General features: G+C 45.2%; 1 pseudogene; it reads right to left on the bottom strand.

The window, feature by feature from the left end:
* The window catches only part of LOC121572455, a 32,084-nt pseudogene extending 6,718 nt beyond the window's left edge, over window positions 1–25,366 (bottom strand).
* Window positions 25,367–25,596: the final 230 nt, after the last annotated feature.

The raw sequence follows: 25,596 nt of genomic DNA, 5'->3' as shown, positions 1-25,596 counted from the left end.
GGTTCGTTCTGGTGACATTGAATGCTGCAGTACGGATATCTCCGTTCACCAAGGGTTTTTGGTTGGGGTATGTCCAGATTGTTATTGTGGGTACAACATCATCAACACATTTCCTAATGAAGCCTGTGACTGACGATGTACAGTATATTGCTCAATGTTGATGGATGAGTCCTGGGTGGATAAATCGTTGAACATATTCCAATCAGTATTCTCAAAACAGTCCTGCAGCATTGAGTCTGCCTCTTCTGTCCAGCGCCTCAATATTTGTTGTGTTGGTGGCTCCCTCTTGAGTTGCTGCTTGTAGGCTGGGAGTAGGAACTGAGAGACGTGATCTGATTGGCCGAAGTGGGGGCGGGAATGGCTTTGTACGCATCACAGATGTTTGTATATACATGGTCCAGCAAGTTGTTTCCTCTCGTGGGGAAGGATACATGTTGGTGATATTTTGGAAAAATGTGGGGGAAAAAACGTGCTTGGTTAAAATCACCCGTGACAATAAAGACAGCTTCCGGGGGTTTGCTTGTGGCAGTGTGTAAACAGCTGTGATAATGACACACGCTAATTCCCTTGGCATATGGTGGGATCGACATTTAAACATCAGAAACTCCAGGTCGGGTGAACAGGAGCTTGAGATGTTTTCAGCTTCAGTACACCCGGAATTGTTAATGAGGAAGCATTCACCTCCCCCCTACTCTTACCAGAAGCCACCATTCGATCCATATGGAAAATGGAAAAGCCATCTGGTTGAATAGCAGAGTCGAGTGTATTGTCTGTAAAAAAAAAAAAAGCCACAGTATTCCCTGATGTCCCTCTGCAATTGAAGCCTTGCTCTGAGTTCACAAAGTTTATTTTCTAGCAATTGGACATTAGCCATCTGGATACTAGGGAGATGAGGCCGTGTAGCCCATTTTGTCAGCCTAGTTTGGAGTCCCCCTTTCCTTCCGCTTCTTTGTCGCCTGCGTTGCCTTCAGTCATTTTGGTCAGCAGCAACATGAAAGCCCGCTGTGCGGGGAACAAAGAAGCAAATGTAATATTTTAGATCTGGGAGGCTGAGAGATAAGTGAGGAGCTTCCGATTCATGATCCAGAAGTGTATGTCAGTCGTAGGAAATTATTGCACAAACATTCTCAGCAAACAAAAGTAATAATTAATGAAAAAAATTGCCATAAAAAATCTAAGTTGAGCAGGAACCGGCAAGACACGTGTCCTCTTCGGCGCCGCAATCTTATCATATGTCAGGGCACTGTTAAGTATCCTTATAAGTGTTAGTACTAGGTAGTAACATTGCTGCTCATTGGTAGTTGTAGGGCACTGCTAAGTATCATTGTGTGGCTCAAATGTGGTCCACTACAGTACCTTGTATGTGTGCATGCACACACACACACATACGAACACACCAACACACACACTCCCTCCCCCCACACACCCTCCCCCACACACACACTCTCTCTCTCTCTGTACCTTATAGACGTCATGGTTGCCGATGATGGCGTCGAACAGCGTGTAGTGTTCGTTTAGTAGGTCAACCACCTCGATGGGCTCGCTATTGGCTGAGATGGTGGTGAAGCCAACGATGTCACTGAAGTACAACGTCACGTTGTCAAAGTACTCTGGTTCTACCGTACCACCGACCTTTAGGGCATCCGCCACGGACCTAGGAGTGAGAGGGAGACATTACAGGAGTGTTTGTGTGTGTGTGTGTATGTACCGATGTCTTTATATGGCTTACGGAGGCAGCATCTGAGTGAGTAGTTTCTCAGTCTTCTGTTTCTCTATCTCTAGCTCCTCTGTCCTCTCTCTGATCAGCTCCTCCAGGTTAGAGGAATATTGCTCCAGCATCTGCAACATAGAGTCTATGATGTTGGTCTTCCTCCCCTTATTGATGTTCTTAAACTGGAGACCAGGAGAGTATACAGTGTGTGAATGATGAGACTGAGTGAGGGAAAGTGTGAAAGAATTACAGAATTGAAGGAATACAGTACAGCTTGATAAAAGTATTAACAGAGAGTGAATGGTTCAGTCAGTGACACTGTGTAAGTGCATGAGTGAATATAGAGACACAGACTTGAAGGTAAGAAGGACCTTGATCAACGTATGACCATGTAAATACCAGTAGGGTTAATTCATATCGGTCAATATCAAGCCACAGATATACACTGAGTGTACAAAACATTAAGAACCCCCCCCCCCCCTTTTGCCCTCAGAACAGCTTCAATTCGTCAGGGCATGGACTCTACAAGGTGTCGAAGGCATTCCACAGGGATGCTGGCCCATGTTGACTCCAATGCTTCCCGGGCATGTTGACCCCAATGCTTCCCACAGTTGTGTCAAGTCGGCTGGATGTCCTTTGGGTGGTGGACCATTCTTGATACACATGGGAAACAGTTGAGCGTGAAAAACCCAGCAGCGTTGTAGTTCTTGACACAAACCGGTGCACCTATCACCTACTACCATACCCTGATCAAAGGCACTTAAATCTTTTGTCTTGCCCATTCACCCTCTGAATGGCACACATACACAATCCATGTCTCAATTATCTCAAGGCTTAAAAATCCTTCTTTAATCTACACTGATTGAAGTGGATTTAACAAGTGACATCAATAAGGGATAATAGCTTTCACCTGGATTCACCTGGTTAGGCTATGTCATGGAAAGAGCAATGTTTAGTTCACTCAGTGTATAACCTGTATCATTGCCTTCTTATCTAATAAACGTATTCATTTGACTCTGATTAATCTCTACATCTAATAACGTACACAGACATACCAAGTCAAAGATCTCGTCGAAGCATGGCCGTCTGTCTGGCTGTTCGTTCCAACATTGTTTCATCAGCTGGATACACTCCATAGGGGCGTAGTCAGGGGAGACCACTGGACGACACAGCGGAGGAGGCTTACGGATCTTCTGGATCAACTCTGGAGGGGGGTAAAGATCAAAGGACAACAGACTAGTCAGGTATATTCAAGAAAAATACAGTAGCAACATGACTCTAGAGCAGTGTTTCTTAACATTTCTGTTTTGGCCTCAACACCACACACCTGATTCCACTCAGACCAAGTTCCAAAGGCTTGATGATGTGTTGAATATTTGAATCAGGCGTGTAGGGATAGGGAAAAAACTAAAATGTATACCTCTTTGGGGGAACACTTCCTGTTACATGTACAGGGGTACTCTGGGTAATGTACTTTTATCTGCAGCAGACTGCTCCAGCATGTAGGCGGGCCACTCATGACCACTTCCTGTTTCTTGTACAGGTGTACTCTGGGTAATGTAGTCTCTTACCTGCAGCAGACTGCTCCAGCATGCAGAAGGCCGGGCCCCTCATGACCACTTCCTGGATGATGATGGCGAAGCTGTACACATCACCATGGAGACTGCCGTAGAGACCGGGGGAGGTGCCCCGCAGGATCTCAGGGGCTGTCCATAACAGGTCTAGGAGGGTGACACACACACACAAATGCACGTAGACACACAAACACACACACACATACACACACACACAGGAGCTATAGGAGGACATGTATATACACTTTTAAACATACAGAATCAGTCCAGACGGAAGCCAGTCCAGACGGAACTCTGTCCAGACGGAACTCAGCCCAGAGGGAACTCTGTCCAGAACTCTGTCCAGAACTTAAGGCACTCAAGGTAAAACTCTCTCCACCCCTCTCCAGACCTACTCACCCTCTGCGGGCGGTTCTGTGTAGGGGAACCTTGCTGCCTCTAGAACCTTGTTGTATCCATAGTCAGTGATCTTCAGGACAAAACGTCCGTCCACCACACAGTTCCTGCTCTTCAGAAGACCATGAAACAAGTTCCTGTGGTGCAGGTACTTCATACCCTGGGGTAGAACATGGACCATAGAACTCAGAGAATATAGAATATAGAGAACACTGGTACTTAGCATGGAACCCAGGGGTGCCCTCCCACCTTCCCCTTTGCACTTTATCCTCCTGCTCCTCCTCCTCCCTCTTTCCCTTTGGCTGAGGCACTTTCATATCTCTTGCCCTGCCTCCATCCCCTCTTACTCCTTCCTTTCCTCCTAATGCCTCCATCCCCCCTCCCTCCCCACCTCTCCTCACCTTAATAAGGTCCAGCAGTAGTGATGACTTGAACATCCAGTCCAGTTTTACCTCATCGTTGAGCAGTAGGTCTTCCATGCTTCCCCTGGTGCAGAACTCGGTCACGATGGCAAACACTCCACAGTCGTGGAAAAAACCCAGGAAAAGGTTAATGTTCTCATGACGCATGTCCTTCATCTGGGGAGGTCAGGGGTTAGAGGTCAGGGGTTAGGGGTCAGTGCAGAAGTAGGTATTGTGTTATTATGGTGTCATATTTGCAACAGCATTTGTGACAGTGTAAAGTACAGCTAGCCTGTTCCCAGATCTGTTTGTGTCAAACAATGACTGACAAGGAGTTGGCATGGTATGGTAGCACAAACAGACTGGCAGTAGAGTACAGCAAGGACAGAAAACATCACTAATCACCAACTTGATGTAAAAATAGAAAACTATACCCAAGGATATGAATAAACATTAATAAATAGATTTTCTAAAGGAAACCCACCAGTTCAAACACGTCACTGGTTTTGGGATTAATGCTCCTGAATGTTCCATGACGTAGTCTCTTCAGCCACGCCCAGTCTCCCTGGAGAAAAAAAACAAATATTTGTTCTGTGGTATCAAATATTAGAATAGCATAAAAAAGTATGTGTCTGTTCATTTGTGGGTGGCTCCATATCTATCTCATTGAACCAACATTAAATAGTCAAGAATTTCCCCCCTCAGATGTTCATCACAAACATGTATTTAATTAATGCAGTTCATTATAACAAATCAATCAATCATTTGATCAATCAAACAACCATTCTGCCCTTTCTCACCTCATAGAAGACAATGTTGGAGTTCTCGTAGGTAGCAGGTGATTGTTCAGAGAAGGGGGACATGACGCTGCGCTGTGACAGGCTCCTCAGAGAGACTCCACTGGTCTAACTCTTACTGTCGTCTATACTCAGCTTCTGGAGCACAGCAGACATCTTAGAAGACATAGGTTCAATCATGACTGCTAATACACCAGGGTCGTTCCACGAAAAGAGTGCCCTTTGATATTTTAAGTAGAAATTGTACACCAATATTGCATTTTAAAAGCCTGTTATATTAAATGAAGTGCCCTTTAATATAGACCACATGGAGAATTCATTAAATTTTATATAAATAAAGGCTTGCTAAACTGCCAAAATTCTGCATTTTGACATGTCCCTCCATCAATCCTGTGTCACTTCTAGGAAGGAAAATGTCTCCAAGTTTCACCATCATTGTAAAGCCGTAGTTACTTTGTTGCTTTGACAAAGTCATTTTGGAAGATTATTATTTATTTGATTTAATTAGTGATTCATTTAGGTCTGTCCCTCTTTTTAAGGTCAACCCTGTTACGTGAACTGATTTCTGGTTTTAATATGGTGACATAATTCCTTTTTAAATATATTTTTCAAAAGAAACTTTGAACATCTAATATTCAAATCATAGTGTAAAAGCAGCTGAGCTGGTTCTACTCTCTTTGGACATTTGCTGGTGTTTTGTGGTAGAAAACTCAGTGGGTGGAGCATAACACATCAACCCTCATAGATAGATGGGCTAGAAATGTTTGAGCAATACATTTGGTTGTTGCTTGCATTCAATTACCACTTCCTGTTGCACACAACAAGCTTCCATCCCCCCTGTCACAAGGGGATGTATTGCTGATTTAAGATGAAATTGTCAACCCTGTAACTTTATTTGTCACTTAATAGGCACTTACTATAGTAATTATTTAATTTAACCTGTTGAGATGGGAAACTGTGTTTATGAAGTTGAACATGTGCTCTTTATGACAGAATGTAAAAATGAGGTGAAATCAAACGTTTTTGTTGACCAAGATACACTTCACAAAAAGGCCACTGTATCAGTGGAATGATCCACCAGTATTCGTAGTCGGTATTCATCATTTCCCAACCGTGAGGGAAAACAGTGGGGAATCGTCATAGACGCCCAGCAAAATAAGCCTACATTTACATATTGTTTATGAGAGCATTTCACAATACTTTTTGGTGAGAGTTTTGGAGTTTAGAGTTTCTTGGCTGACCTTGTTGCTAAGCGACAGGTTGATGAAGGTGACATCATTGAGGGTGAGCAGGATCTTGTTGGGACCCCGGAACAACCAGATGTGGTTAATGTGTCGCCTAAGAAACAAGAGACAGAGACATAAACAAAGAAAGATGATGGATGTTTGACTTCACTATGACCATAACAAATAGGATTACACGTTCACTCTAGGGGTTTCCCTTAAAAGTGCCAATGCTAACAGTTCAAGGATAGTTCACTCTACATCAAGTGGTCAGACACTTAAAGGGCAATTCCACCACTTTTAAATTATCTCCATCACAATACCAGTGTCTATATATGTGAAAATCTAGCATTTCTACATTTTGTAGAAAAACATATCAAGTTAAAAAGTTATTCCAGATGACATGATCAAAATGTTTTTTAAAATGTGATTTTCAAACATGAGATTCGCAGCGACGTGGGGAGCAAGACAATACCCTCCCTCCGGCTAGAAACTCGTTGCAGGTTTTGAAAATCAGTTTTTCTTACTTTTAATCCTAACCTGTGATGTCACAGAGAATAATTTTTTGGGACCTTTGTTCTCTTTTTAACCACAGATCATACCGTATGTAGACACTGGTATGGTGCTGGAGATAATTAATTAAATAAATAATAAATTAAATTAATAAATTAAATGAGGTTGAAAGGTGGTGGAATTGCCTTTTAACATGTTAACAGTTAGATGATGCCTATCTTTCCCATTTGTTTGGGTTTCTAGCCTAGCCAGTATGTACACAAGTAAATGTGAGGAGTGTATGTGTAGGCATGTTGTAGAGCTTTACTTGATGCAGTAGCTTTCCAACCCTGCTACTGGAGAGCTACCCTACTGTAGATTTTCGTTCCAACCCCAGTTGTAACTAACCTGATTCAGCTTATCAACCAGCTAATTATTAGAATCAGATATGCAAGATTAGGGTTGTAGTGAAAACCTACAGGATGGTAGCTCTCCAGGAACAGGGTTGGAGAGCAGTGATATACAGTGTATAGGGAGTGTATAGGAAGATCATTTTTATTGAGATTGCTTGATGCAGTAGGTCAAAATAAACAAGACGAAAACCAGGAAGATCCCAAACGCTGAGAATGGATCCACACCTAGAGAAAACATTTCAGCATTTTATAACTTAGCATTATGTTACTAAAACCATGCTGTATGCAAACTATGCATGTATTGTGGAGCATTTGAATGTGTGTTTGTGTGTCTTTGCATGTCTAGTGCATATGTGTGTGTGTACCTCCAGTGCAGATGATGCCGTTGATGAACTAGCAGTTGGAGTCAGTCTTTGGGGAAATACCGTGGGGGAAGTGGATGTCTCGACCCAGAAACCTCACCATGTCAGCAGCCATATCTATCCTGTAGGGGAGGGGGTTATGGTTAACATAACCAATATTACTACAGTAGCACTAGTGCTAACCCTAACCCTAACCTCACTATGTCTGCTGCCATGTTTAGTCTGTAGAACCATAACCAATATCATCAATACACTATCATAACCCTAACCATAAATCAGGAACACCGTTGGGGAATTGTGGATGTCTCTACCCAGGAACCTCAACCAATATTACTATAGTAATATAACTAATCCTAACCCTAAACTAACCATGTCAGCCGCTATGTCTATCTTGTAGGTATACAATAGTGTTAGGGCCGTACACACGGCACACACCACCACCTCTAACCCACTCCTCCATTCCAACCTGTGTGTGGACCTGAGGTCCCAGGTCTTCCCATCTGTGTCCAGTACCAGATAGTCAGCCAGGCTAGCACCAGACCTGTTGGTCCTCATGGGGTGGCTGAAGCCCTGGAAAGGAGTGTGTGTGTGTGTCACTATATAATCCAGATCGGTTATAATACATTAAGGCTGAGTCCCAAATGGCACACTATTTCCCTATATAGTGCACTACTTTTCACCAGTGCCCTACGGGTACACTCTTAGAAAAAAAGGTGCTATCTAGAACCTAAAAGGGTTTTTCGGCTGTCCACATTCAGAACCCTTTGGAGAACCCTTTTTGGTTCCAGGTAGAACCCTTTTAGGTTCCATTCACAGAGGGTTATACATGGAACCCAAAAGGGTTCTACATGGAACCCAAAAGGGTTCTACATGGAACCAAAAAGGGTTCTCCTATGGGGATAATCGAAGAACCCTTTTGTAGTACACTTCATAGTGAATATGATGCTAACCTAAATCCTCATTATCCATGTACCTGGAAGACCAGATGGTGGGTGTGTCGGGCCAGGTTCCCCAGACAGCCACTCCCCTGAGGCCCGGACCCTGTAGACAGCATGGGCCATCAACAGGACCGAGCTGTAGATGGTCCCAAACAGAGGAGACACATGGAGAGGAGAGAGACATGTAGGTTAGGGATGACAACACCTGCAATGGGATATAATGGAATAGAATAGAATTTGCATAAACACAAGAACACACATGGTCAGTGATACTGTTCACAAGTACACAGAGTCAGAAGCATACACCCACACCTCCCCCAGATAAAAACATACACACCACACACACATACACACACACAAACACACACACCAGAATTATGTGTTTACCTGTTGTGGTTTAGCAAAAAGCATGAGCTGACTTAATTTCTTTATTTTTGTACCTGTTGTGGCTTGACATCCCCAGCTATCTCTCCCCTGTCTATAGCCTCCTGGTAGGCCTGGTAGAAAGACATCTTGGGTGAGTCTATAGTGATGGTCAACACTGCATCGTAGGCCTTCAGTAACTTGTTGTTGTTCCTTAGGGCAGGGTAGGTGATGTTGTGGTAGGGTAGGCTGTAGAGTAGGGTGTCGTAGGGTAGGACCACAAAGGACCCCTCTGTCAGCTTCATGTCCTGGGCTGTTTCTAGTAGGAGCTTCTGGGCCCCCCCTCCGATCAGGACGGAGTGCATACACATGATCACCACTAGCGGGGAGTAACGAAAGGAAAAGAGGAAAAGCTTACCGGTAGTTTGCATGTACAGTAAATTCATCTTTCCTTGAGCCCTTCTTTGAAGTGATCACTGATCTGACTTGACTGAACGCAAGAGCTCCACCATATTACAACAACATCTAGTCACACTTTGTGAAGAATTCAAACTGAGAGTATTTCTCAATAGGATAAAGTGGCTTCCTCCCCTCAAAAGATGTATAGTCAAAGTAGTATTTCTCCATGTGTATGATATCAATACTCACAGCGTAGGTCCTCCACCTTCTTGAGCTTGGCCAGGGTCTTTCTGACCCTAGTGGCATCGTTACCGATGGTAACCACCAGCCTCACCGGCATCCCATGACTCCTCAGAGAGTTGGCCACCTTCAGAGAGGTCAGAGGTCACAAAAAACATGACATATATTTTCTTAGTGCCCAACGCAGTAACATTCTGTTTAAAAAGAAAGAAAGAAAATAAATACCTAAATAAATAATCATCATCATCATCATAATAATAAAACCTTCTGTTTCCTCTTCAGTCAACCGGCATGTTCTCTGCTAACCTTGCTGGTGGTCTCCATCCAACTGTCCTCTGCAGAGGCGATGATCTCAACGTGTGTAGTGTAGTGTTGTGTTGATAGTACCTTGCTGGCGGTCTCCACCCAGCTGTCCTCAGTGGAGGCGATGATGCCAACGTGTGCCCAGTGAAAGTACTGCATGAGGCTGAGCAGCACCCAGGTGGGCCGGGGCATGGAGTGGGCAAAGGTAGGGTGGTTCCGGGCATCATCTAGCTCATAGCCATAGCCACCCCCACGAGAACACTGCCTGAGGAGAGGATTGAATAGAATAGAATGAATCGGAATGGAATAGAATGGAATAAAATGGAATGGAATGGAATAGAATATATTAAATTAATAGAATCCATCCATTACATTCACATTTACTACCACCACCCCTCACCAACCTTGTTCCAGCCCTTGCCCAGTAGCGATGCAGCGTCACAGTACCCAGGGTTGGCTGGTCCTATGAAGCCTGTAGCACGGGTATAGAAGCCCATGAACTCATCCAGAGCCCTGGATGTCTCACACTTCTCCTCCAGGATGACATAATCAAAAGTGGCCGCCAGTGAGAGGGCGGGGTCTCTGTTGATACGGTCGACCGCCAGCCGAGCCGCCACGCTCGGCAGCGCCCTGGCGAAGAGAGGGTCACATGACCATGGCCCCACCACCCCGACACAGAAGCGGCCGGCGTGAGCAGAGGAGGGGCCAAGGGGACCAAGGGGACCAAGGGGACCAAGGGGTGCAAGGCACTGGAGGGCTAGGAAGCATATCCAGAGGACATCATACTGATGGAGACGGCGGGAGAGATGGAGGGAAGGAAAGAGAGGAGAGAGAGGAAGGGGGAAGGGATGTGCCTTGGGGTGGTCAGGAGATGTGTGTCCATATCTGCCCATGTGGGAGGTTTGCTGTGGAAGGCACAGAGCGGTGGTCTCATCTCAAGGAGGCTAGCACACGCTATAAGCTGCTATAAGCAGACTGTCACAGCAGGGCCAAAGACGATGTTCTTAACATGTAGACCCCAACTCCCTGTCAACATGGACACAGAAAGACAAGAAGAGAATCTTAATACAAATGCATTATAAATCAATCAACCAATCAATATTTGTATATAAGGGTTATGCACATAATTATGTATCTGTTACAAAGGGAGCTACCCAGGCCTAAATCACACACTTTGATTTTCAAACCAGTCTTTTTTGTGATAAGACATTCTAACAGTGTTGGCATTGGATTGGCTATATTTGAATGAATCAGCAAGAATGATTTTACACTGATGTCAGGAAATGTACAGGCTGTAAATGGCTCAGTTTGAAGAGGATTATCTGATTGAATATGACCGAGGTGGACAGGTTTTATTTATTTTATTTATTTTATTTTATTTTATTTTATTTCACCTTTATTTAACCAGGTAAACCAGTTGAGAACAAGTTCTCATTTACAACTGCGACCTGGCCAAGATAAAGCAAAGCAGTGCGATAAAAAACAACAACACAGAGTTACATATGGGGTAAAACAAAACAAAGTCAAAAATACAACAGAAAAGGTGGACAGGTTATCATAGCCTAATCCCTATCTTGCAGATAATAGGCCTATGGCCCTATATAATATGAACCTCATGTGGACTATAGTAGCCTATGACCTTTTATAGATAACCATTTATTCAATGCTTAGCCTAAATTCATCAATTAGAAAGCACATAATATTTGATTATGTGGTAGGCCTATCAAACACAAGTAGCCTGCCTATGTGTCTGATCATTTGTGGGTTACTCCATATGTAGGCATATGATATAGGCTATATCTATTTCTTATTGAACAGAAATTAAGACATTAAAACATTTCCCGCTTTTATTTAGGAATAAAAATATATATCACTTACCATGCTAAAGAAGGATGAGGAGGGCTACTTTTATTCCAACCCAAAAGTGTAGAAAACGAAGGTTTTACCACCGTCATTCCTTATCCAAATTACATCTCCAAAAAGACAAAAACAACAGCAACATTTCAAATTGCGAAGTCTTACTAGCTCATAGACATTCTAGGCCTATAGAAATGCAACGTTTTAAACAGCTGAGCGGCGGCAGAGCGCGTGCTAGTCACCGGTATCATCTCATCCGTGAGTGTGTGTGCCGGCATTACTGACCTAGAACAAGTGACCCTTATCAAATCCAATATTCTGCAGCTACTGTAGCCTACAGTAAGCCTATAACACTTTCCTTCGGCCCCGTGAGAATTCCTATGATTTAGATCCATTGCGCACTATGACTGTCAGTTGTGTTGTCAATATGTGAACCGGGTGCCATTGCAAATATTATAATAATAATAATAAATAAATAATTGGTCATTTAGCAGACGCTCTTATCCAGAGCGACTTACAGGAGCAAATAGGGTTAAGTGCCTTGCTCAAGGGCACATCGACAGATTTTTCACCTAGTCGGCTCGGGGATTAGAACCAGCGACCTTTCGGTTACTGGCACAACGCTCTTACCCACTAAGCCACCTGCCGCCCAATATTCAGACATGATAAGCTCTCATATTGATAAAGTTTCAATGATTGAATCAGTTTTTATGATAAATTCGAAAAGGATCTCAGAAATGATCTCTGCTCTACGTGTATAGTACCCTGGGGTTCAGATACAGTATATCATCCAATTAACAAAATATTGACAGCAAGGGTAAGGGCATAGTCTCCAAATTATAGATATTCCTACTTGAAGCAACATATCATCAATTACCAATCTATTCAAATTGGAACAAAGATATACCAGCAGTAATTAACTGGAGTACTGTCTGGTCCAATATTACAATATTACATTCTCATCAAGAAACCCAAATCACCAAATCACCAGCTACAATTTAGCCTACATACAACTCCCCCAAAAAAACGTTTTCAGATGAACAGAAATCCAACCCCTGTCTGTATGCTCTGCCCCCAGGGTACTCCTGGTATATTCACTCATATCAACTGGGAGTGCCCAGAGGTTTTCTCCTTTTTATCGAAATCCATCCCATGTCTTTCCAATGTGCTACTGCTTAATGATGACTTTACACTGAACCTAACATGCAGCAGCCAAGAGAATGTGGTTGCCTTAAGATGGCCAGCCCCACACACTCTGCCATATCAGCAATGGATTTCCTCATTCATGGTCATAGCACAAATTGAACTATCAATCTCCCTTGACTGCATGGTGCAAAATCGGACAATATTAACAGTTTAAAATCACTTCTTTGATATATTTTCTTTTTAGTCATTTAGCAGACGCTCTTAACCAGAGCGACTGCACCATTTTGATACTTTCTTCATACTGGTCCCCGTGGGAATCGAACCCCCAACCAATGCAAGTGCCATGCTCTACCAACTGAGCTACACTGGAATATTACTAAAATAAGGCGGTCCTGTGGGTGGGAAGGGGGGTGGGGCGATAAATGTATATTTGTGTGATGTCTGTCGGTTTGTGTTTTTTGTCATCAACCCAAAAATGATAAAAACAGGAAATGTTGTTATATTAGGCCTACCTATAACCTTTATCTACAACCTTATTTTGCTCTTTGTAGGCAGGCCAGACACTTCTGCCCAAGTAGCGTGGGGCCGAAGTTACTTTGTAGACTACAATAGTGGGATAAATCATTTATCTCAATCTCAACATAATAACCATATTGTTCTACAACTGGACTTTCTGGGACAGAGCACAGCACCAAGCACATGCAATGCAGGCTCTAACCTGACATTCCATCTTGATTTCCATGTCCAGCCTGTCCATCAAGACATTCATATTTACTCTGTATTTTACAACTCTGGAACTCTGTCTTTGAAACAGATGGAAAATAGGAATTAATCTGCTTCTAGGTAGGCCTGTGGTCTGGTCTGGAGACTAGGGAGCCAAGGGGAGTATTAAATACACTATATATATAAAAGTATGTGGACACCCCTTCAAATTTGTGGATTCAGCTGTTTCAGCCACACCCGTTGCTGACAGCCATGCAATCTCCATAGACAAACATTTGCAGTAGAATGGCCTTACTGAAGAGCTCAGTGACTTTCAACGTAGCACTGTCATAGGATGCCACCTTTCCAACAAGTCAGTTCGTAACATTTCTGTCCAGCTAGAGCTGACCCTGTTATTGTGAAGTGGAAACATCTAGGAGCAACAACATCTCAGCTGCGAAGTGGTAGGCCACACAAGCTCACAGAACGGGACCGCCGAGTGCTGAAGTGCGTAACGCGTAAATAACGTCTGTCCTCGGTTGCAACACTCACTACCGAGTTCCAAACTGCCTCTGGAAGCAACATCAGCACAATAACTGTTCGTCGAGAGCTTCATGAAAGTCCAATGGCTGAGCAGCCGCACACAAGCCTAAGATCACTGTGCGCAGTGCCAAGCGTAGGCTCGAGTGGTGTAAAGCTCGCCGCCATTGGACTCTGGAGCAGTGGAAATGCGTTCTCTGGAGTGATGAATCACGCATCACCATCTGGCAGTCCGACAGACTAATCTGGGTTTGGCGGATGCCAGGAGAACGCTACCTGCCTGAATGCATAGTGCCAACTGTAAAGTTTGGTGGAAGAGGAATAATGGTCGGGGGCTGTTTTTCATGGTTCTGGCAAGGCTCTGAGTTCCAGTGAAGGGAAATCTTAACGCTACAGCATACAATGACATTCTAGACGATTCTTTGCTTCCAACTCTGTGGCAACAGTTTCGGGAAGGCCCTTTCCTGTTCCAGCATGGCAATGCCCCCATGCACAAAGTGAGGTCCATACAGAAATGGTTTGTCAAGATCGGTGTGGAAGAACTTTACTGGCCTGCGCAGAGCTCTGACCTCAACCCCATTGAAAACCTTTGTGAAGAATTGGAATGCCGACGGTGAGCCAGGCCTAATCGCCCAACATCTGTGCCCGACCTCACTAATGCTCTTGTGGCTGAATGGAAGAAAGTCCCCGCATCAATGTTCCAACATCTAATGGAAAGCGTTCCCAGAAGAGTGGAGGCTGTTAAAGCAGCAGCAAAGGAGGGACCAACTCCATATTAATGCCTATGGTTTTGGAATGAGATTTTGGAACGAGCAGGTGTCCACAAACGTTTGGTCATGTAGTGTATCTTCTAGCCATAATGGATTGGTGTGTGTGTATCAGTCCCTATAGCAAAAATAGGCTACAAAACATTGTAAGACACTAGGATGCCCTTAAACACTGATCTAAGGTCAGTGTTGTGTTTTACCTTGTAATTTAAACCTTAAGATTTGGGAGTAAGCTGATCCTAGACCTGCTCCTATCTATGGGAAACTTCTACATACAGCATCCAGATTGTAAGTTATTCTTCTTGAGGCTAGAGGGCAGCACAAGATAGCAACTTCAGTGGTTCATTCTCATTGGGTAACAGTTCTACCATGGAGTTCCCATGTGGAGCATAGAGTTTCATTCTGGAACTCTATAATGGAATGATTGAAAACAGATTCCGATTCTGCAGGCGCTTTCCTCATTCACCCAGACTTACTCAACTAATTCAGTGTGATAAGCTAGCTTGTACTATTTTGTGTTGGGAACAAACAGCAAGATTTAAGTGAGTAAACGTCATTGTTTTGGGCTTGATCTGTCTCATCTGTTCCCTTATTCCCCTCTCTCTTTCTTTGTCCCACCCCTCACTCACTCTCTCCTAACATTCGAGAGGTTGTATCCATGTCCTTATTAAGGATGACAGAGGTGACATGCTCTCTCTCTCTCTCTCTCTCTCTCTCTCTCTCTCTCTCTCTCTCTCTCTCTCGCTCTCTTGCTCGCTCTCTCTCTCTCTCTCTCTCTCTCTCTCTTTCTCTCTCTTTCTGTCTCTCACTCTCACTCTCTCGCTTTCTCTCTCTTTCTGTCTCTCTCTCTCTCACTCTCTCTCTCTCTCTCTCTCTCTCTCTCTCTCTCTCTCTCTCTCTCTCTCTCTCTCTCTCTCTCTCTCTCTCTCTCTCTCTCTCTCTCTCTCTCTCTCTCTCTCTCTCTCTCTCTCTCTCTCTCTCTCTCTCTCTCTCTCTCTCTCTCTCTCTCTCTCTCTCTCTCTCTCTCTCTCTCTCTCTCTCTCTCTCTCTCTCTCTCTCTCTCTCTCCTTCCCCTGACATTAGTAACAGCAGTAGTCTGCCAATACTAACAGGTCTCCAGATGTTAGTAGGGTGACTCACTGCCAAGGTTGTGCATCCCAAATGGCACCCTATTCCCTACATATATAGTGCAGAACTTTTGACCAGGGCCCATAGGACTAAGGTCAAAAGTAGTGCACTACACTCTTAGAAAAAAGGGTTCTAAAAGGGTTCTTCGACTGTCCCCATAGGATAACCCTTTTTGGTTCCAGGTAAAACCCCTTTTTGGTTCCAGGTAAAACCCCTTTTTTGTTTCATGTAGAACCATTTTGACAGCAAATTTTTTTTGACAGCAGTTACTATTTTTATTCTTTATCTGCACCGTTGGGAAGGCCTCGTAAGCAAGCATTTCACGGTAAAGTCTACACCCGTTGTATTCGGCGCATGTGACAAATAACATTTTGTTTTATTTTATTTGTGTATGTAGGGAATAGGGTGCCATTTGGGACTCAAAGAGACTGACTTCTCTCATGGCCCCATGCAGAGCTCAGCCCAGCTTAGCCCCACACCCATTACATTATCATTGTAGCGAATTAGGGTGTTGAATGTCCACGTGTGGTATCGAATCATGAACTCTTAGATGTGGGGCCAGGTTTGGAATACCATAACAGTCCTTTTAGAATGCTACAAGTTCAAGCATGGGGAGACCACCTTCGAAATACATCCAGGCTGCATCCCAATTGGCACCTTTTTCCCTATAGTGCAATACTGGTCAAACGAGCCCTGGTCAAAGGTTGTTCCCTACATAGAGAACAGGGAGCTATTTTGGAAGCAGACAAGATTGAGCATGCATCCCAAATTGCACCCTATTCCCTATATAGTGTACTACTTCTGACCAGAGCCCTATGGGTTTTCCCTATTGGCCCTGGTCAAAAGTAGTGCACTATATAGGGAATAGGGTGCCATTTGGGACAGATAGTGAGCCACTTACTGTCAGTGATGGGTGGTTCCCAAAGACTGGCTATCTCCTAGTAAGACCATATTGAGACATCATCGCCCAGTGTCCCCTGAGTCTTGTCTGATGCTGTCCACAACAGTCTGGCTCTCTTCTTAGGGAAGCTGATGATTGAACAATAATAATAATAATAATAATGGCAATGACAATCTGGACCTCAAAGATTGTAGATCAGAGAGTATTATTTTAGAGGATATTGTTTTATTGTAATGTGGGTTTATTGTAATGATTTTGATGAGCAAGGCCACACTTCCAAGACTTTGAGTTTAAAGGGGCAATCTGCGCTTTGTCCATCCATTTTTTGGACTTTTAAATTAATATATAATATATATATATATATATAAATTAATGATACATACATACCCATTGGTTATTGAAGAATATAACTTATACATGCCTCATGAGCTTAGTTCAACTGTCGTACCCCATCCAAACTCAAAATATAAGCTTGTTTTACTTATTGTTGGTAAACAACACAATTGTAAACAAACACTGTATAGCCTCAAAACATGGTTAAAACTATCATTTTGATATCATGGATGGTCAGTCCTTGCATCCATAGCTCTGTCTATGAATTCTAGAGTGGTTACATTTCTCCTGCCCCATACCTCAGCCTTTTACCTAAACAGTGGTGGGGTGCCCTCTTTGTTATTGTTTGAACTGCAGATTGCATTCAGAATAGCCTACAGGCTCAAGAAAACCCATTAAAACTAAGTTTGTTTTGTATGAATGGTTGTAGTGATGTTTCAGTACTAGGACTTCTGAGGAAGTTTCTATGTCAAAGAAGGATCTATTTAGCGTCTATTCTTCCCCTCAAGGAAAACATTTTGGAGAGGATGAACGGGTAAACAAGTGCCCCTCCCTCTTTCTTTTCTTCTTCCTCTCTCTGTTTGTTTTACTTTGAGATGGAAAGAGAGCAAGAGAGAGAGAGAGAGAGAGAGAGTGAGAGAGAGAGAGGGCGGGGGAGAGGATAGGGTCAGTTTGAGTTGGTGATTACAAAACACTCTCTAAGGAAAGAAAATATGACATTGGCCTCAGCTGCAAAATAGCAAATGACATCACTGATATTTCAAAAGGCTTCTTTCTGCAGAATGTGTAATAAAATGCTAAAAACAATTGCATGCAATATGTGTGAATTGAATTTTAAGTATCATTTAATTTACAGAAATTGCAAATAAACATTCAGTCATCCTTCTTGGGTGGCAAGTGTAATATCTCTCTCTCCCTCAACCATTTTGGCTATTATGTTAATGCTTCGGATGTCCAGTGAAGCCTTTAATATGCCTATATGTGGATAGACAATCACTGAAGCCTGTACATCTGAGTTTCCATAGCTGACAGATATATCAGATAAAATATTTTTTATTGTCACATACACAAGATAGGTGCAGTGAAATGTGTTGTTTTACAGGGTCAGACACAGTAGTTCAGCGGCCCTGGAGCAAATTAGGCTTAAGAGCCTTGCTCAAGGGTACATCGACAGATTTTTCACCTTGTCGACGCACTGACCGCCACGCTACCTGCTGCCCTGATAGGACTTTTGTCAAAACCAAACAAGGTCCTCGTATGAGTGCTTAAAACACATTGCTTGCGTCCTAAATGGCACTCTTCTCCCTATATAGTGCACTACTTTTGACCAGAGCCCTATGGGCCCTGACCAGTGGCCTACATGTATGTCCCCTGGTCAAAAGTTGTGCACTCTAAAGGGAATAGGGTCCCATTTGAGACACATCCATTGACTCTTTCTATTTGTTTGTGGTGGCAACCGACAGACCATCCCTATTCCCTAACTCATTTTGGCACTCACAACCAAATCTGTCATGGCATCCCAAATGCCACCCTATTCCCAATATAGTGCACTTCTTTTGACCAGGCCCCATAAGACTCTGGTCAAAAGTTGTGCGCTATAAAGGGAATAGGGTGCCATTTGGAATGCAGTTATCCCCTGACAACACAGTCATACTACACATAGCTATTGTAGAATAGAGTGTTGCTGAGTTCTCTGGAAGACAATTTAAAGGGGCAATCTGGGATTGAAAAAACAACAATGGCTATATATAATTCATTCAAAAGTCTAAAAATGGATGTAGCAATCCCAGATTGCCCCTTTAAATAAACAGATTGATTTAGAAGCAGGTCAGTGTCTCGCCACTAATTTGACCAAAATTACAAAAATCATGGTTTCTAATCGCTATCAATTAAAGAGACTGGCGGTTGGCTATCTATCATTGTCACGACTTCCGCTGAGGCTGCCCCCCCTCCTGGTTCGGGCAGGCTTCGGCGTTCGTCGTCACCGGAGTACCAGCTACTGCCGATCCCATTCTCATCACTCCACTTGCTCATTCCCCTAATTAGTATGTGTATAAGTTTGATTGTCATAGCCCCGTAAGAACCCTCTGCGGCTATGAGAAATTGGGGTTGTGAAGGGCTAACCACGGGATACCCAAGACTACAGGGTAAGCAGGAGACTCAATAATCATAAAGGTGATCTGCTCAACATGCGTCTCCTGCGTAATCATGGTGACTGGTACCGTAACTTCCTTAACCAACCCGAACCCTAATGGTCGACTATCTAGTGCTCTGATGGGGAGTGGAATGGTTAGGGGAACCAATTAAATGCGCTTGGGGCGTTTGATTTATGTAAACAAATAAACTCTGGACTTCTGTATTTTACCTCCTGCGCCTGACTTCTTCATTCACACCTCGTCACAGAATCACTCACCCGATCTGATATGGAGTCAGCAGGAGAAGACCGCATGCCTGGAGTTGTGGCAAGGGTCCAGGAGCATTCTTCGATGTTGGCCAGCTTGGGGGAAGCGATGGATCGGGTTCTTCAGCTGGTAGAACGCCTGGAGAGGAGAGGATCCGATCTATTGAGACCAGCTGGTCAACCGGATCCAGCCACCTACACCCCAGCCCCTGGAGGGATCCAGATATCCAGGCCACTGGCGTTTGATGGGACGGCAGCGCGATGTAAGGGATTCCTACTCCAACTGGAGTTGTATTTCTCCAGCATCAAGCCGTAGCCCCGGGAGTGGGAGAAGGTATCAGTCCTCGTTTCCTGCCTTTGTGGGAGAGCCCTGGAGTGGGCCAACGCGGTGTGGAACGAGGGAAGTACCGCGTTGGAGGACTACGGGGAGTTTTCTCGCCTCTTTCGTGACGTTTTTAATCACCTGCCTGAGGGTCGAGAGGCGGGTGAACGACTGGTTCATCTGAGGCAGGGGACGAGGACCGCTCAGGACTACGCGCTGGTGTTCCGGACACTGGCAGCGGGGTTCCGGGTGGAACGAGCGGGACCTAATCGACTATTTCCATTGCCACCTAAGGGAGGACGTCCAACGGGAGTTAGCCTGCCGGGATGCCATGCTATCGTTCTCCCAACTGGTGGACATGGCCATCCGGCAGGACAACCTGCTAGCAGCCAGAGGACGTCCTGGTAGGGATCTCCCCGTTCCCACTTCGGACAGGGTACTCACGCATCACCCCAGGTAACGAACACCCAAACGTGTTCAGAGTCCTTTGCGGCGCACTGTACTTTATCTATCTCCTTTCCTGATCACTTGGTAGGTTCCCATTGTAAGGCGCTAGTCGATTCAGGCGCAGCTGGGAATTTTATGGACAGGGCATTTGCATGCCGTCAAGGCATTTAATTGGTTCCCCTAACCATTCCACTCCCCATCAGAGCACTAGATAGTCGACCATTAGGGTTCGGGTTGGTTAAGGAAGTTACGGTACCAGTCACCATGATTACGCAGGTTACGGTGGTCTGTCCAGACGAGGAAAGGGTGTTTCGCCCCTTCGAGCCAATGTCTCCACACCGTCAAAGCTCGGACAACAGCCAGCAGCTCCCGATCACCAACGCCGTAGTTCTGCTCCGCCGAGCTTTGGTGTATTTAGTTATCCTCTTCCCCTCATTCCTTCAGTGATTGAGGCAATGCATTGGGCCCGCCTTTTCACCAAATTAGACCTCAGGAGTGCCTACAACCTGGTGCGTATTCAGGAAGGGGATGAGAGGAAAACAGCATTCAGCACAACCTCAGGGCATTATGAATACCTGGTGATGCCCTACGGTTTGATGAATGCTCCATCCGTTTTCCAGTCCTTTGTGAACGAGGTGTTTCGGGACATGCTTGGTCACGGTGTGGTGGTCTACATCGATGACATCCTGGTGTATTCCGCTACGCACGCCGAGCATGTGTCCCTGGTTCGCAAGGTACTGGTCCGACTGCTGGAAAATGATCTTTATGCCAAGGCAGAGAAGTGTGAGTTTTTCCAGCAGTCAATCTCCTTTCTTGGATATCGCATTAACACCACAGGTGTGGAGATGGAGGGAGACCGCATTGCAGCCGTGTGTAATTGGCCGACTACAACCACGGTAAAGGAGGTGCAGCGCTTCCTTGGCTTTGCCAACTACTATTGAAGGTTTATTCAGGGCTTTGGCAAGGTCGCAGCTCCCATTACCTCCTTGTTGAAGGGTGGGCCGTCCCGGCTCCGCTGGTCTGCTGAGGCTGATTTGGCCTTCAGTAGATTGCCGGGTCTGTTCACCTCAGCCCCGGTACTGGCTCACCCCAATCCATCACTACCGTTCGTAGTGGAGGTGGATGCGTCCGAGGTAGGGATAGGAGCTGTCTTATGCCAACGCTCGGGCACGCCACCCAAGCTCCGCCCCTGTGCCTTCTTTTCGAAGAAGCTCAGCTCGGCGGAGCAGAACTACGGCGTTGGTGATCGGGAGCTGCTGGCTGTTGTCCGAGCTTTGACGGTGTGGAGACATTGGCTCGAAGGGGCGAAACACCCTTTCCTCGTCTGGACAGACCACCATAACCTGGAGTACATTCGGGCAGCGAGAAGGCTGAATCCTTGCCAGGCCAGGTGGGCCCTCTTCTTCACCCGGTTTGATTTCACACTCTCATACATTCCGGGTACGAAGAACGTGAAGGCAGACGCACTGTCTCGGCTGTATGACATAGAGGAGAGGCCCAGAGACAACACCCCCATACTCCCGGCCTCATGCATTGTGGCGCCGGTAGTATGGGCGATGGACGCACATATAGTGTAGGCATTACGCACAGATCCATCTCCACCGCAGTGTCCAGCTGGGCTGCAGTACGTGCCTGCGCTTATCCGTGATCGTCTGATCTACTGGGCACACACGTCACCCTCCTCTGGTCATCCAGGTATCGTTCGTACAATGTGCTGCCTGACCGAGAAGTACTGGTGGCCTACCTTGGCTAAGGACGTGAGGGTGTATGTTTCCTCATGCTCAGTGTGCGCCCAGAGTAAGGCACCTAGGCACCTCCCAGCGGGTAAGCTACAACCTTTACCAGTTCCACAATGACCATGGTCTCACCTGAGTATTGATTTTCTCACTGATCTTCCCCCCTCCCAAGGTAACACCACTATCCTGGTCGCTGTGGACCGCTTTTCAAAGTCCTGCCACCTCCTTCCTCTGCCCGGTCTCCCAACGGCCCTACCAACTGCGGAGGCTCTGTTTACTCACGTCTTCCGGCACTACGGGGTACCATAGGATATAGTGTATGACCGAGGTCCCCAGTTCATGTCTAGAGTCTGGAAGGCGTTCATGGAACGTCTGGGGGTCTTGGTCAGCCTGACCTCTGGATTTCACCTCGAGAGTAATAGGCAGGTGGAAAGGGTGAATCAAGATGTGGGTAGGTTCCTGAGGACCTACTGTCAGGACTGGCCGGGGGAGTGGTCGGTGTTCCTGCCATGGGAAGAATATGCTCAGAACTCTCTCCGCCACTCCTCCACTAACCTAACACCCTTCCAATGTGTTTTGGGTTACCAACCGGTCCTGGCACCATGGCACCAGAGCCAGACCGAGGCTCCTGCGGTGGATGACTGGTTTTGGCACGCGGAAGAGACTTGGGACGCTGCCCACGTTCGTCTCCAGCGCGCAGTGTGTCGTCAGAAGGCCAATGCTGACCGCCACCACAGGGAGCCCCCGGAATCTGCCCCTCCGCCTGCCCTGCCGGAAGCTGAGCCCGCGGTTTGTGGGGCCGTTTAAAGTCCTGAGTAGAATAAACGAGGTGACATACAGGTTGTTACTCCCCCCTGATTACTGTATTACCCCCTCGTTTCATGTGTCTCTCCTCAGGCCGGTGGTAGCTGGTCCGCTCCAGGAGTCTGAGGTACGGGAGGTTCCTCCACCTCCTCTGGACATTGAGGGGGCCCCGGCGTACTCGGTCTGTTCCATCCTGGATTTGAGGCGTCGGGTGGGGAGCCTTCAGTATCTCGTGGAGTGGGAGGGGTACGGTCCGGAGGAACGGTGCTGGGTCCCAAGGCGGGACATCCTCGATCCCTCCCTGTTGAGGGATTTCCACCGTCGCCCTCCGACTCGCCATGCTCCGCGTCCTCCTGGCCGGGGTCGGCGCACTGCTGGAGCCGCGCGTCAGGGGTGGGGGTACTGTCACAACTTCCACCGAGGCTGCCCCCCCTCCTGGTTCAGGCAGGCATCGGTGTTCGTCGTCACCGGAGTACTAGCTACTGCCAATCCCATTCTCATCACTCCACTTGTCATGTCTTGTCAATCACACACACCTGGTGCTCATTCCCCTAATTAGCATGTGTATAAGTGTTCCCTCTGTTCCCCTTGTCTTTGTGAGTGATTATTTGTTGTGAGAGCGTGTAGCTCGGTTGAGCTACTATTCACTGTGTTTATGCCAAGGTGGATGTTTTCCCTTGGAATAGTTTTGTTTGACGCTTGGGGCGTTTGATTTATGTAAACAAATAAACTCTGGACTTCGGTATTTTACCTCCTGCGCCTGACTCCTTCATTCACACCTCGTCACAATCATGTTTTTCAGCAGGCACTTATTTTCTCACTCTCATTGTCAAAGTCTTGGGAGAATGTGCAAATTACTTGTCCATAAAAACACAAACATATACGGTGTGGTGCCTTGCACACGCAGACACAGGACAGATAAATCTGTCTTCTATAGGGAGTTGAAGGCATACTGTGAAACACATTATAATGTATGTGGTGTGTGTATGAGCGTGGTGTGTGTGTGTGTGTGCATGCGTGTGTACTCTCTGTAAGTAAGTAGGGGCGAGGGATGGGTTGAGGTTCCGAGGCCCAAAATAGAAATACTTCACCTCAAATGATCAGTCCCCTTTACTTGTCAGCAGTCTGCTCATACTGCCCCAAAACATTGATCTAGGTTCAGTTTTGTGGTGGTCCGTGTATGGTTAAGGTAAGGGTTTAGGAGGCTGAGCTGATCATAGACCTGTGCAAATACTGACAGCATCTGTGATATTGTGGTATCAGATAAATCGGTCAACTGATGAAACGCACACACACACACACACACACACACATCACACAGAGGAACGGCCTACATCCAGTTAAACAAGGTCAGCTAGTCTCTGAACTACAAATGATTGCTCAGCAAACACACATTTGTAGATAAGCCCAAAGAAGCAAATATGTCCACATTTCTTGATATTTATCATCAAACAGACCGTGCTCAGTGATCAGACTCAATTCACACAGTAGATAAGGAAGCAAACCAGTCCAGTTACAGTTTTGCTTTATCACTTTGGTACTATTTTCACAAGTATGTGGTACATTTTCACAACTCTTAATACAAAACTCCAAACTAGTCACACTTGTAACGCAGCCAGTCTTTCATTCAAAACCTGTCATTGTGCATTCATTTGTATTGTAAACATCTCTCACCACACAACCCTTGATTCAAAATATGTTTATATTGAAATGTAATGAAAACATTGGTTTAATCACCAAAACACAACATAATGATATCTTTTCAATTTAGTCATTTTAACTACCAGTTAATCCAATAGCAAACAATGCAAGATACGTGTTTCAAATCGCCCTTAGAAGTGATGAAAGTAATATGCTACAGTACTGTAAATTACAGTAGATTACACAGTTTTCACATTAGGCAATACACTTACATTACCCAACAAAATTGACAGAGAATCTATAATTTTCATATTATCTATGTGTAATCGAAGGTGTGATCAATTAATCATTCATGCAAAAAAAACTTCTTATTTTTCAGATATAATTGTAACATCTGTGTACTGTCTGTAATCAAATGTAAGAAATTAAATGAAACAAATTAAAGGAATGAAAATAAAACATAACGTTTAGCACGCATTAATTTGCATCAAGCCTGTCTTGAGCATTTGGCCATAAATTCTCATCCACATCACAGTGAATGTCCTTATTGTTCATGCACCGTGGGAAAAACATCTTGGCAAGACAAATCCAAGCTTGACATTGGTCTGCATTGATGTCGTCACATGACTCATCCTTGGCCAGAAGGAGGGTGGCACGCTCATGGGGATGGTGATCGTACACCTTCCACCTACATGCGTAAAAGAAATTATTCAATAGGATTGAGGAAAGGCGAGTATGGGGGCAGGTATAGGGTCATGAATCGGGGATGGGCCCGAAACCATGCTTGAACCAACTCTGCATGGTGGAACCTGACATTGTCCTACACAATGACATAGCAGACAACTTCACCTTGACAGGCCTGCTCAATTTCACTGAGAAACACAATGAGGTGTGCAGCATTGTAGTCTCCAAGTAATGGCCTCAATCCTACCACACCATCTTCAGAGATAACAGCGCACATGGAGATGTTTCCCCCACGTTGTCCAGGCACTTGGACGGTCGCCTGTTGGCCGATGAGGCGCCGCCCATGGCGCCGAGTTTTGGCCAGTTTGAAGCCTGCTTCACTCACAAAGATATACTTGTGATGGTTCACAACAACATCAAGAACCATAACCCTCTAAAAATATATTTGGGTTATTTCTTTTTACAGTATAGTTCCAATATGATATTGTGAAGTAGCATGTGCATCACATAGCAACAGTAATCCAGTATATAGCGTCTGACTACGGATTAGAAGATTCTAGATTCTAGGTTCGGGA

Source organism: Coregonus clupeaformis, chromosome 8 (assembly GCF_020615455.1).
Source record: "Coregonus clupeaformis isolate EN_2021a chromosome 8, ASM2061545v1, whole genome shotgun sequence".
Lineage (NCBI taxonomy): Eukaryota > Metazoa > Chordata > Actinopteri > Salmoniformes > Salmonidae > Coregonus > Coregonus clupeaformis.
The sequence above is the reverse complement of the archived record's forward strand: the minus strand, read 5'-3'. Positions and strand labels throughout refer to the sequence as shown.